Consider the following 12185-nt stretch of genomic DNA (forward strand, 5'->3'; position numbering starts at 1 on the left):
AATGTGTGTGTGCGGCTGGGATGAGTGTGTGTGGTGAGTGTAATGTGTGTGTGCGGCTGGGATGAGTGTGTGTAGGGAGTGTAATGTGTGTGTGCGGCTGGGATGAGTGTGTGTGGGGAGTGTAATGTGTGTGTGAGGCTGGGATGAGTGTGTGTGGGGAGTGTAATGTGTGTGTGCTGCTGGGATGAGTGTGTGTGGGGAGTGTAATGTGTGTGTGCAGCTGGGATGAGTGTGTGTGGGGAGTGTAATGTGTGTGTGCGGCTGGGATGAGTGTGTGTGGGGAGTGTAATGTGTGTGTGCGGCTGGGATGAGTGTGTGTGGGGAGTCTAATGTGTGTGTGAGGCTGGGATGAGTGTGTGTGGGGAGTGTAATGTGTGTGTGCGGCTGGGATGAGTGTGTCTGGGGAGTGTAATGTGTGTGTGCTGCTGGGATGAGTGTGTGTGGGGAGTGTAATGTGTGTGTGCGGCTGGGATGAGTGTGTGTGGGGAGTGTAATGTGTGTGTGCAGCTGGGATGTGTGTGTGTGGGGAGTGTAATGTGTGTGTGCGACTGGGATGAGTGTGTGTGGGGAGTTTAATGTGTGTGTGCGACTGGGATGAGTGTGTGTGGGGAGTATAATGTGTGTGTGCGGCTGGGATGAGTGTGTGTGGAGAGTGTAATGTGTGTAGGAGGCTGGGATGAGTGTGTGTGGGGAGTGTAATGTGTGTGTGCGGCTGGGATGAGTGTGTGTGGGGAGTGTAATGTGTGTGTGTGGCTGGGGTGAGTGTGTGTGGGGAGTGTAATGTGTGTGTGTGGCTGGGATGAGTGTGTGTGGGGAGTTTAATGTGTGTGTGCGACTGGGATGAGTGTGTGTGGGGAGTATAATGTGTGTGTGCGGCTGGGATGAGTGTGTGTGGAGAGTGTAATGTGTGTGTGCGGCTGGGATGAGTGTGTGTGGGGAGTATAATGTGTGTGTGCGGCTGGGATGAGTGTGTGTGGAGAGTGTAATGTGTGTAGGAGGCTGGGATGAGTGTGTGTGGGGAGTGTAATGTGTGTGTGCGGCTGGGATGAGTGTGTGGGAGTGTAATGTGTGTGTGCGGCTGGGATGAGTGTGTGTGGGGAGTATAATGTGTGTGTGCGGCTGGGATGAGTGTGTGTGGAGAGTGTAATGTGTGTAGGAGGCTGGGATGAGTGTGTGTGGGGAGTGTAATGTGTGTGTGCGGCTGGGATGAGTGTGTGGGAGTGTAATGTGTGTGTGCGGCTGGGATGAGTGTGTGTGGGGAGTGGAATGTGTGTGGGGGCTGGGATGAGTGTGTGTGGGGAGTGTAATGTGTGTGTGCTGCTGGGATGAGTGTGTGTGGGGAGTGTAATGTGTGTGTGCGGCTGGGATGAGTGTGTGTGGGGAGTGTAATGTGTGTGTGCGGCTGGGATGAGTGTGTGTGGGGAGTGTAATGTGTGTGTGCGGCTGGGAGGAGTGTTTGTGGGGAGTGTAATGTGTGTGTGCGGCTGGGATGAGTGTGTGTGGGGAGTGTAATGTGTGTGTGCAGCTGGGATGAGTGTGTGTGGGGAGTGTAATGTGTGTGCGGTTGGGATGAGTGTGTGTGGGGAGTGTAATGTGTGTGTGCGGCTGGGATGAGTGTGTGTGGGGAGTGTAATGTGTGTGTGCAGCTGGGATGAGTGTGTGTGGGGAGTGTAATGTGTGTGTGCGGCTGGGATGAGTGTGTGTGGGGAGTGTAATGTGTGTGTGCAGCTGGGATGAGTGTGTGTGGGGAGTGTAATGTGTGTGTGCAGCTGGGATGAGTGTGTGTGGGGAGTGTAATGTCTGAGTGCGGCTGGGATGAGTGTGTGAGGGGTGTGTAATGTGTGTGTGCGGCTGGGATGAGTGTGTGTGGGGAGTGTAATGTGTGTGTGCAGCTGGGATGAGTGTGTGTGGGGAGTGTAATGTGTGTGTGCTGCTGGGATGAGTGTGTGTGGGGAGTGTAATGTGTGTGCGCGGCTGGGATGAGAGTGTGTGTGGGGAGTGTAATGTGTGTAGGAGGCTGGGATGAGTGTGTGTGGGGAGTGTAATGTGTGTGTGCGGCTGGGATGAGTGTGTGTGGGGAGTGTAATGTGTGTGTGCTGCTGGGATGAGTGTGTGTGGGGAGTGTAATGTGTGTGTGCTGCTGGGATGAGTGTGTGTGGGGAGTGAATTGTGTGTGTGTGGCTGTGATGAGTGTGTGTGGGGAGTCTAATGTGTGTGTGAGGCTGGGATGAGTGTGTGTGGGGAGTCTAATGTGTGTGTGAGGCTTGGATGAGTGTGTGTGGGGAGTGTAATGTGTGTGTGCGTCCGGGATGAGTGTGTGTGGGGAGTCTAATGTGTGTGTGAGGCTTGGATGAGTGTGTGTGGGGAGTGTAATGTGTGTGTGCGTCCGGGATGAGTGTGTGTGGGGAGTCTAATGTGTGTGTGAGGCTTGGATGAGTGTGTGTGGGGAGTGTAATGTGTGTGTGCGGCTGGGATGAGTGTGTGTGGGGAGTGTAATGTGTGTGTGCGGCTGGGATGAGTGTGTGTGGGGAGTTTAATGTGTGTGTGCGACTGGGATGAGTGTGTGTGGGGAGTATAATGTGTGTGTGCGGCTGGGATGAGTGTGTGTGGAGAGTGTAATGTGTGTAGGAGGCTGGGATGAGTGTGTGTGGGGAGTGTAATGTGTGTGTACGGCTGGGATGAGTGTGTGTGGGGAGTGTAATGTGTGTGTGCGGCTGGGATGAGTGTGTGGGAGTGTAATGTGTGTGTGCGGCTGGGATGAGTGTGTGTGGGGAGTGTAATGTGTGTGTGCGGCTGGGATGAGTGTGTGTGGGGAGTGGAATGTGTGTGTGCGGCTGGGATGAGTGTGTGTGGGGAGTGTAATGTCTGTGTGCGGCTGGGATGAGTGTGTGTGGGGAGTGTAATATGTGTGTGCGGCTGGGATGAGTGTGTGTGGGGAGTGTAATGTCTGTGTGCGGCTGGGATGAGTGTGTGAGGGGTGTGTAATGTGTGTGTGCAGCGTGGATGAGTGTGTGTGGGGAGTGTAATGTGTGTGTGCTGCTGGGATGAGTGTGTGTGGGGAGTGTAATGTGTGTGTGCGGCTGGGATGAGTGTGTGTGGGGAGTGTAATGTCTGTGTGCGGCTGGGATGAGTGTGTGTGGGGAGTGTAATATGTGTGTGCGGCTGGGATGAGTGTGTGTGGGGAGTGTAATGTCTGTGTGCGGCTGGGATGAGTGTGTGAGGGGTGTGTAATGTGTGTGTGCAGCGTGGATGAGTGTGTGTGGGGAGTGTAATGTGTGTGTGCGGCTGGGATGAGTTTGTGTGGGGAGTGTAATGTGTGTGTGCGGCTGGGATGAGTGTGTGTGGGGAGTGTAATGTGTGTGTGCGGCTGGGTTGAGTGTGTGTGGGGAGTGTAATGTCTGAGTGCGGCTGGGATGAGTGTGTGAGGGGTGTGTAATGTGTGTGTGCGGCTGGGATGAGTGTGTGTGGGGAGTGTAATGTGTGTGTGCAGCTGGGATGAGTGTGTGTGGGGAGTGTAATGTGTGTGTGCGGCTGGGATGAGTGTGTGTGGGGAGTGTAATGTGTGTGCGCGGCTGGGATGAGTGTGTGTGGGGAGTGTAATGTGTGTGTGCGGCTGGGATGAGTGTGTGTGGGGAGTGTAATGTGTGTGTGCTGCTGGGATGAGTGTGTGTGGGGAGTGTAATGTGTGTGTGCGGCTGGGATGAGTGTGTGTGGGGAGTGTAATGTGTGTGTGCTGCTGGGATGAGTGTGTGTGGGGAGTGTAATGTGTGTGTGCGGCTGGGATGAGTGTGTGTGGGGAGTGTAATGTGTGTGTGTGGTTGGGATGAGTGTGTGTGGGGAGTCTAATGTGTGTGTGCGGCTGGGATGAGTGTGTGTGGGGAATGTAATGTGTGTGTGCGGCTGGGATGAGTGTGTGTGGGGAATGTAATGTGTGTGTGCGGCTGGGATGAGTGTGTGTGGGGAATGTAATGTGTGTGCGGCTGGGATGAGTGTGTGTGGGGAGTGTAATGTGTGTGTGCGGCTGGGATGAGTGTGTGTGGGGAATGTAATGTGTGTGCGGCTGGGATGAGTGTGTGTGGGGAGTGTAATGTGTGTGGGCGGCTGGGATGAGTGTGTGTGAGGAGTGTAATGTGTGTGTGCGGCTGGGATGAGTGTGTGTGGGGAGTGTAATGTGTGTGTGCGGCTGGGATGAGTGTGTGTGGGGAGTGTAATGTGTGTGTGCGGCTGGGATGAGTGTGTGTGGGGAGTGTAATGTGTGTGTGCGGCTGGGATGAGTGTGTGTGGGGAGTGTAATGTGTGTGTGCGGCTGGGATGAGTGTGTGTGGGGAGTGTAATGTGTGTGTGTGGTTGGGATGAGTGTGTGTGGGGAGTCTAATGTGTGTGTGTGGCTGGGATGAGTGTGTGTGGGGAGTGTAATGTGTGTGTGCGCTGGGATGAGTGTGTGTGGGGAGTCTAATGTGTGTGTGAGGCTGGGATGAGTGTGTGTGGGGAGTGTAATGTGTGTGTGCGGCTGGGATGAGTGTGTGTGGGGAGTGTAATGTGTGTGTGCGGCTGGGATGAGTGTGTGTGGGGAGTTTAATGTGTGTGTGCGACTGGGATGAGTGTGTGTGGGGAGTATAATGTGTGTGTGCGGCTGGGATGAGTGTGTGTGGAGAGTGTAATGTGTGTAGGAGGCTGGGATGAGTGTGTGTGGGGAGTGTAATGTGTGTGTGCGGCTGGGATGAGTGTGTGTGGGGAATATAATGTGTGTGTGCGACTGGGATGAGTGTGTGTGGGGAGTGTAATGTGTGTGTGCGGCTGGGATGAGTGTGTGTGGGGAGTGTAATGTGTGTGTGCGGCTGGGATGAGTGTGTGTGGAGAGTGTAATGTGTGTGTGCGGCTTGGATGAGTGTGTGTGGGGAGTGTAATGTGTGTGTGCGGCTGGGATGAGTGTGTGTGGGGAGTGTAATGTGTGTGCGGCTGGGATGAATGTGTGTGGGGAGTGTAATGTGTGTGCAGCTGGGATGAGTGTGTGTGGGGAGTGTAATGTGTGTGTGTGGCTGGGATGAGTGTGTGTGAGGAGTGTAATGTGTGTGCAGCTGGGATGAGTGTGTGTGGGGAGTGTAATGTGTGTGTGCAGCTGGGATGAGTGTGTGTGGGGAGTGTAATGTGTGTGTGTGGCTGGGATGAGTGTGTGTGAGGAGTGTAATGTGTGTGCAGCTGGGATGAGTGTGTGTGGGGAGTGTAATGTGTGTGTGCAGCTGGGATGAGTGTGTGTGGGGAGTGTAATGTGTGTGTGCTGCTGGGATGAGTGTGTGTGGGGAGTGTAATGTGTGTGTGCGGCTGGGATGAGTGTGTGTGGGGAGTGTAATGTGAGTGTGCGGCTGGGATGTGTGTGTGTGGGGAGTGTAATGTGAGTGTGCGCTAGGATGAGTGTGTGTGGGGAGTCTAATGTGTGTGTGCGGCTGGGATGAGTGTGTGTGGGGAGTGTAATGTGTGTGTGCTGCTGGGATGAGTGTGTGTGGGGAGTGTAATGTGTGTGTGCTGCTGGGATGAGTGTGTGTGGGGAGTGTAATGTGTGTGTGAGGCTGGGATGGGTGTGTGTGGGGAGTGTAATGTGTGTGTGCTGCTGGGATGAGTGTGTGTGGGGAGTGTAATGTGAGTGTGCGCTAGGATGAGTGTGTGTGGGGAGTGTAATGTGTGTGTGCGCCTGGGATGAGTGTGTGTGGGGAGTGTAATGTGTGTGTGTGGCTGGGATGAGTGTGTGTGGGGAGTGTAATGTGTGTGTGCGGCTGGGATGAGTGTGTGTGGGGAGTGTAATGTGTGCGTGCGGCTGGGATGAGTGTGTGTGGGGAGTGTAATGTGTGTGTGCGGCTGGGATGAGTGTGTGTGGGGAGTGTAATGTGTGTGTGTGGCTGGGATGAGTGTGTGTGGGGAGTGTAATGTGTGTGTGTGGCTGGGATGAGTGTGTGTGGGGAGTGTAATGTGTGTGTGGTGCTGGGATGAGTGTGTGTGGGGAGTGTAATGTGTGTGGGGCTGGAATGAGTGTGTGTGGGGAGTGTAATGTGTGTGTGCGGCTGGGATGAGTGTGTGTGGGGAGTGTAATGTGTGTGTGCGGCTGGGATGAGTGTGTGTGGGGAGTGTAATGTGTGTGTGTGGCTGGGATGAGTGTGTGTGGGGAGTGTAATGTGTGTGGGGCTGGAATGAGTGTGTGTGGGGAGTGTAATGTGTGTGTGCGGCTGGGATGAGTGTGTGTGGGGAGTGTAATGTGTGTGGGGCTGGAATGAGTGTGTGTGGGGAGTGTAATGTGTGTGTGCGGCTGGGATGAGTGTGTGTGGTGAGTGTAATGTGTGTGTACGGCTGGGATGAGTGTGTGTGGGGAGTGTAATGTGTGTGCGGCTGGGATGAGTGTGTGTGGGGAGTGTAATGTGTGTGTGCGGCTGGGATGAGTGTGTGTGGGGAGTGTAATGTGTGTGCGGCTGGGATGAGTGTGTGTGGGGAGTGTAATGTGTGTGCGGCTGGGATGAGTGTGTGTGGGGAGTGTAATGTGTGTGCGGCTGGGATGAGTGTGTGTGGGGAGTGTAATGTGTGTGTGCGGCTGGGATGAGTGTGTGTGGAGAGTGTAATGTGCGTGTGCGGCTGGGATGAGTGTGTGTGGGGAGTGTAATGTGTGTGTGTGGCTGGGATGAGTGTGTGTGGGGAGTGTAATGTGTGTGTGGGGCTGGGATGAGTGTGTGTGGGGAGTGTAATGTGTGTGTGCGGCTGGGATAAGTGTGTGTGGGGAGTGTAATGTGTGTGTGGGGCTGGGATGAGTGTGTGTGGGGAGTGTAATGTGTGTGCGGCTGGGATGAGTGTGTGTGGGGAGTGTAATGTGTGTGTGCGGCTGGGATGAGTGTGTGTGGGGAGTGGAATGTGTGTGTGCGGCTGGGATGAGTGTGTGTGGGGAGTGTAATGTGTGTGTGCGGCTGGGATGAGTTTGTGTGGGGAGTGTAATGTGTGTGTGTGGCTGGGATGAGTGTGTGTGGGGAGTGTAATGTGTGTGTGGGGCTGGGATGAGTGTGTGTGGGGAGTGTAATGTGTTTGTGCGGCTGCGATGAGTGTGTGTGGGGAGTGGAATGTGTGTGTGCGGCTGGGATGAGTGTGTGTGGGGAGTGTAATGTGTGTGTGCGGCTGGGATGAGTGTGTGTGGGGAGTGTAATGTGTGTGTGCGGCTGGGATGAGTTTGTGTGGGGAGTGTAATGTGTGTGTCTGGCTGGGATGAGTGTGTGTGGGGAGTGTAATGTGTGTGTGGGGCTGGGATGAGTGTGTGTGGGGAGTGTAATGTGTGTGTGCGGCTGGGATGAGTGTGTGTGGGGAGTGGAATGTGTGTGTGCGGCTTGGATGAGTGTGTGTGGGGAGTGTAATGTGTGTGTGCGGCTGGGATGAGTTTGTGTGGGGAGTGTAATGTGTGTGTGTGGCTGGGATGAGTGTGTGTGGGGAGTGTAATGTGTGTGTGTGGCTGGGATGAGTGTGTGTGGGGAGTGTAATGTGTGTGTGGGGCTGGGATGAGTGTGTGTGGGGAGTGTAATGTGTGTGTGGGGCTGGGATGAGTGTGTGTGGGGAGTGTAATGTGTGTGTGCGGCTGGGATGAGTGTGTGTGGGGAGTGTAATGTGTGTGCGGCTGGGATGAGTGTGTGTGGGGAGTGTAATGTGTGTGTGCGGCTGGGATGAGTGTGTGTGGGGAGTGTAATGTGTGTGTGCGGCTGGGATGAGTGTGTGTGGGGAGTGTAATGTGTGTGTGGGGCTGGGATGAGTGTGTGTGGGGAGTGTAATGTGTGTGCGGCTGGGATGAGTGTGTGTGGGGAGTGTAATGTGTGTCTGCGGCTGGGATGAGTGTGTGTGGGGAGTGTAATGTGTGTGTGCTGCTGGGATGAGTGTGTGTGGGGAGTGTAATGTGTGTGTGGGGCTGGGATGAGTGTGTGTGGGTAGTGTAATGTGTGTGCGGCTGGGATGAGTGTGTGTGGGGAGTGTAATGTGTGTGTGCGGCTGGGATGAGTGTGTGTGGGGAGTGTAATGTGTGTGTGCGGCTGGGATGAGTGTGTGTGGGGAGTGTAATGTGTGTGTGCGGCTGGGATGAGTGTGTGTGGGGAGTGTAATGTGTGTGTGCGGCTGGGATGAGTGTGTGTGGGGAGTGTAATGTGTGTGTGGCTGGGATGAGTGTGTGTGGGGAGTGTAATGTGTGTGTGCGGCTGGGATGAGTGTGTGTGGGGAGTGTAATGTGTGTGTGCGGCTGGGATGAGTGTGTGTGGGGAGTGTAATGTGTGTGTGCGGCTGGGATGAGTGTGTGTGGGGAGTGTAATGTGTGTGTGCGGCTGGGATGAGTGTGTGTGGGGAGTGTAATGTGTGTGTGCGGCTGGGATGAGTGTGTGTGGGGAGTGTAATGTGTGTGTGCGGCTGGGATGAGTGTGTGTGGGCAGTTTTGCTGTCGAGAAAGTTCACTGAATCCACGTTGGCATCAACACGAGTCTGAGGAAGGAAGAATCCGGTTCTCTGTGTTTCACTTCCTCTGTCCCTCTCATGTCCGCTCGCCGTTGCTGGGTGACAGAACCACAAGTTCGTGCCTGCAGATTGCTGACAGTGAACTTTCACAATGACATCACCACTCCAGAAGCTACTTTAATCGTTCTGCTCAGCGAAACCGTCCACTATTGCTGAGTGTCAGTGACCGGACGGGGAAGTTAAATTCAACTCCATTATTTTCCCACCATCTGTCTGAAAACTGCTCGCCGGAACCTCGTTAGACCTTCCAATCTCGGACCGCGCCGGCGGGAAAGCTACGGTCAGGTTTCTCCGCCGGCGGGATGCTACGATTTCCGACAGCCCGGGGGTTTCCCGATGGCGTGGGGCTGCCCCATACTGGGAAACCCCACTGACCCGCCGGCGGGGTGAACCAGGAATGTGGCGCGGCGGAGAATCCCGCCACATGTCAGCTTTAAACCCATTTGAAATAGGGCAGCGTGTACAGGATGTACAGGGTGTACAGGGTGTACAGGGTGTACCAGGTGTACAGGGTGTACAGTGTGTACCGGGTGTACAGGGTGTACCGGGTGTACCGGGTGTACAGGGTGTACAGGGTGTACCAGGTGTACAGGGTGTACCGGGTGTACAGGATGTACAGGGTGTACAGGGTGTACAGGGTGTACAGGGTGTACAGGGTGTACCAGGTGTACAGGGTGTCCCGTGTGTACAGGGTGTACCGGGTGTACAGGGTGTCCTGGGTGTACCGGGTGTACCGGGTGTACCGGGTGTACAGGGTGTACCGGGTGTACAGGGTGTCCCGGGTGTACAGGGTGTACAGGGTGTACCGGGTGTACAGGGTGTCCCGGGTGTACAGGGTGTACAGGGTGTACCGGGTGTACAGGGTGTACAGGGTGTACAGGGTGTACCGGGTGTACAGGGTGTACCGGGTGTACAGGGTGTACCGGGTGTACAGGGTGTACAGGGTGTACAGGGTGTACTGGGTGTACCGGGTGAACAGGGTGTACAGGGTGTACCGGGTGTACAGGGTGTACAGGGTGTACAGGGTGTACCGGGTGTACAGGGTGTACCGGGTGTAGAGGGTGTAGAGGGTGTACTGGGTATACAGGGTGTACAGTGTGTACAGTGTGTACAGGGTGTACCGGGTGTACAGGGTGTACAGGGAGCACAGCGTATACAGGGTGGACCGGGTCTGCAGGGTATACAGGGTGTACAGGGTGGACCGGGAGTACAGGGTGGACCGGGTGTACAGGGTTTACAGGGTATACCAGGTGTACATGATGTACCGGGTGTACAGGGTGTACCGGGTGTACAGGGTGTACCGGGTGTACAGGGTGTACCGGATGTACAGGATGTACAGGGTGTACAGGGTGTACAGGTGTACAGGGTGTACTGGGTGTACAGGGTGTACCGGGTGTACAGGGTGTACAGGGTGTACCGGGTATACAGGGTGTACAGGGTGGACCGGGTGTGCAGGGTATACAGGGTGTACCGGGTGTACAGGGTGGACTGTGTGTACAGGGTGTCCCGGGTGTACAGGGTGTACAGGGTGTACAGGGTGTACCGGGTGTACAGGGTGTACCGGATGTACAGGATGTACAGGGTGTACAGGGTGTACAGGGTGTACTGGGTGTACAGGGTGTACAGGGTGTACCGGGAGTACAGGGTGAACAGGGTGTACCGGGTATACAGGGTGTACAGGGTGGACCGGGTGTGCAGGGTATACCAGGTGTACATGATGTACCGGGTGTACAGGGTGTACCGGGTGTACAGGGTGTACAGGGTGTACAGGGTGTACCGGGTGTACAGCGTGTACCGGATGTACAGGATGTACAGGGTGTACAGGGTGTACAGGTGTACAGGGTGTACTGGGTGTACAGGGTGTACCGGGTGTACAGGGTGTACAGGGTGTACCGGGTATACAGGGTGTACAGGGCGGACCAGGTGTGCAGGGTATACAGGGTGTACCGGGTGTACAGGGTGGACTGGGTGTACAGGGTGTCCCGGGTGTACAGGGTGTACAGGGTGTACCGGGTGTACCGGGTGTACAGGGTGGACCGGGTGTACATGGTGGACTGGGTGTGCAGGGATTACAGGGTGTACCAGGTGTACAGGTTGTACCGGGTGGACCGGGTGTACATGGTGGACCGGGTGTACAGGGTGTACAGCGTGTACCGGGTGTCCAGGGTGTACAGTTTGTACCGGGTGTCCAGGGTGTACAGCGTGTACAGTGTGTACCAGGTGTTCAGGTTGTACCGGGTTAACAGGGTGTACAGGGTGTACAGGGTGTACATGGTGTACAGGGTGTACCGGGTGTACAGGGTGTACATGTTGTACAGGGTTTACAGGATGTACCTGGTGTACCGGGTGTACAGGGTGTACAGGGTGTACCGGGTGTACAGGGTGCACTGGGTGTACAGGGCACCTACGCAAGGATTGAAAGCAGGGGGAACCGCGAACAAGAGAAAACAACAGCAAAGAGAAGATGAAAAGTGATAGGCAGAGAAACGAACGGCCTGTATCAGATAATAGCACTGTAGAAAATAGTAGGGACGGGACAAGGAACATTAAAAGGACTTGACTTCAGGATTTGGGATGGATTCTCTGTTTCTGAGCCTAAGTGTGGAGGACCTGTACATTTTACGTCGAAAAAATTGATGGCGCCCCCTCACCGATCCTGCAACCAGCGACAGTCTAGCAGCTATGTTGACTAAAGCCCCCGTCTCCCACGGTATAAACGGTCAGAGATTTGCCGGGTCCATGCCCGTGCTCATCGCCACCACCTGCAGCGGCCGCGCAGTAAAACATGGTGGCGGGCGGGCGCGGACCCGAGCTGCCAGGTAGTGCCCCCCTGGCCACCCCCCACCAATCCCTCCAAGCCCTCGCGGAAGCCCCCCCCGGCCAGCAGCACAGCTCCCCCCCCCCCCCCAATTTAGTTGGGATTACCGAGACGTGGCTCCAAGATGACCAAGAATGGGAACTGAACATTGAGGCTATTCGGTTTTTAGGAAGGACAGACAGAAAGGAAAAGGTGGTGGATTTGTATTGTTAATTGAAGAAGATATTGATGCAATTTTGAGGAGAGATATTAGTGCAGATGATGTGGAATCTGTCTGGGTGGAACTAAGTAACATGAAGGGGCAAAATACATTCGTAGGGGTGGTATACAGACCACCAAACTGCAGTGGTAACGTTGGGAATCAGATATGCATGCAAAAAAGGAACATGTGTGATTATTGTGGTGATATCATGGTTGTGTTGTAATTCACCAACTGATCACTAGGAGTCTCACTGGTCTATAAGTGAATGTTAATGTCAGCTGACCCCTCAGACTGGTTTGCATGTGCATGATTTTACTGTTTTTTCATCTGTTCTCTTGTATATAGTTTACCCACAGTTAATGTTAATAAATCATTCATAGCTTTAACTAAAAGTGTTCTTGTAATAAATCAGGCCATCCAACGGGAACATTACATGGTACCAGGGTTGGATGGTATTAAACACTGAGAAAAAACTCTGAGCCTGCCACAGAGATTTGAAGATTTTGCAGACTGCAAGAATTAACAGCATGGTAATGTGCACAGAAACTGCCGTGTGTTTAAACAACACACGGAATGGGAGCTGTCTTTGGAACAAACAGTTAGGATTTGTCGGGCTCACGAGCTGGCAGCACAGCATTCTGAACTGTT

The sequence above is a fragment of the Scyliorhinus torazame genome, chromosome 1 (assembly GCF_047496885.1).
Source record: "Scyliorhinus torazame isolate Kashiwa2021f chromosome 1, sScyTor2.1, whole genome shotgun sequence".
NCBI classification, from domain to species: Eukaryota; Metazoa; Chordata; class Chondrichthyes; order Carcharhiniformes; family Scyliorhinidae; genus Scyliorhinus; species Scyliorhinus torazame.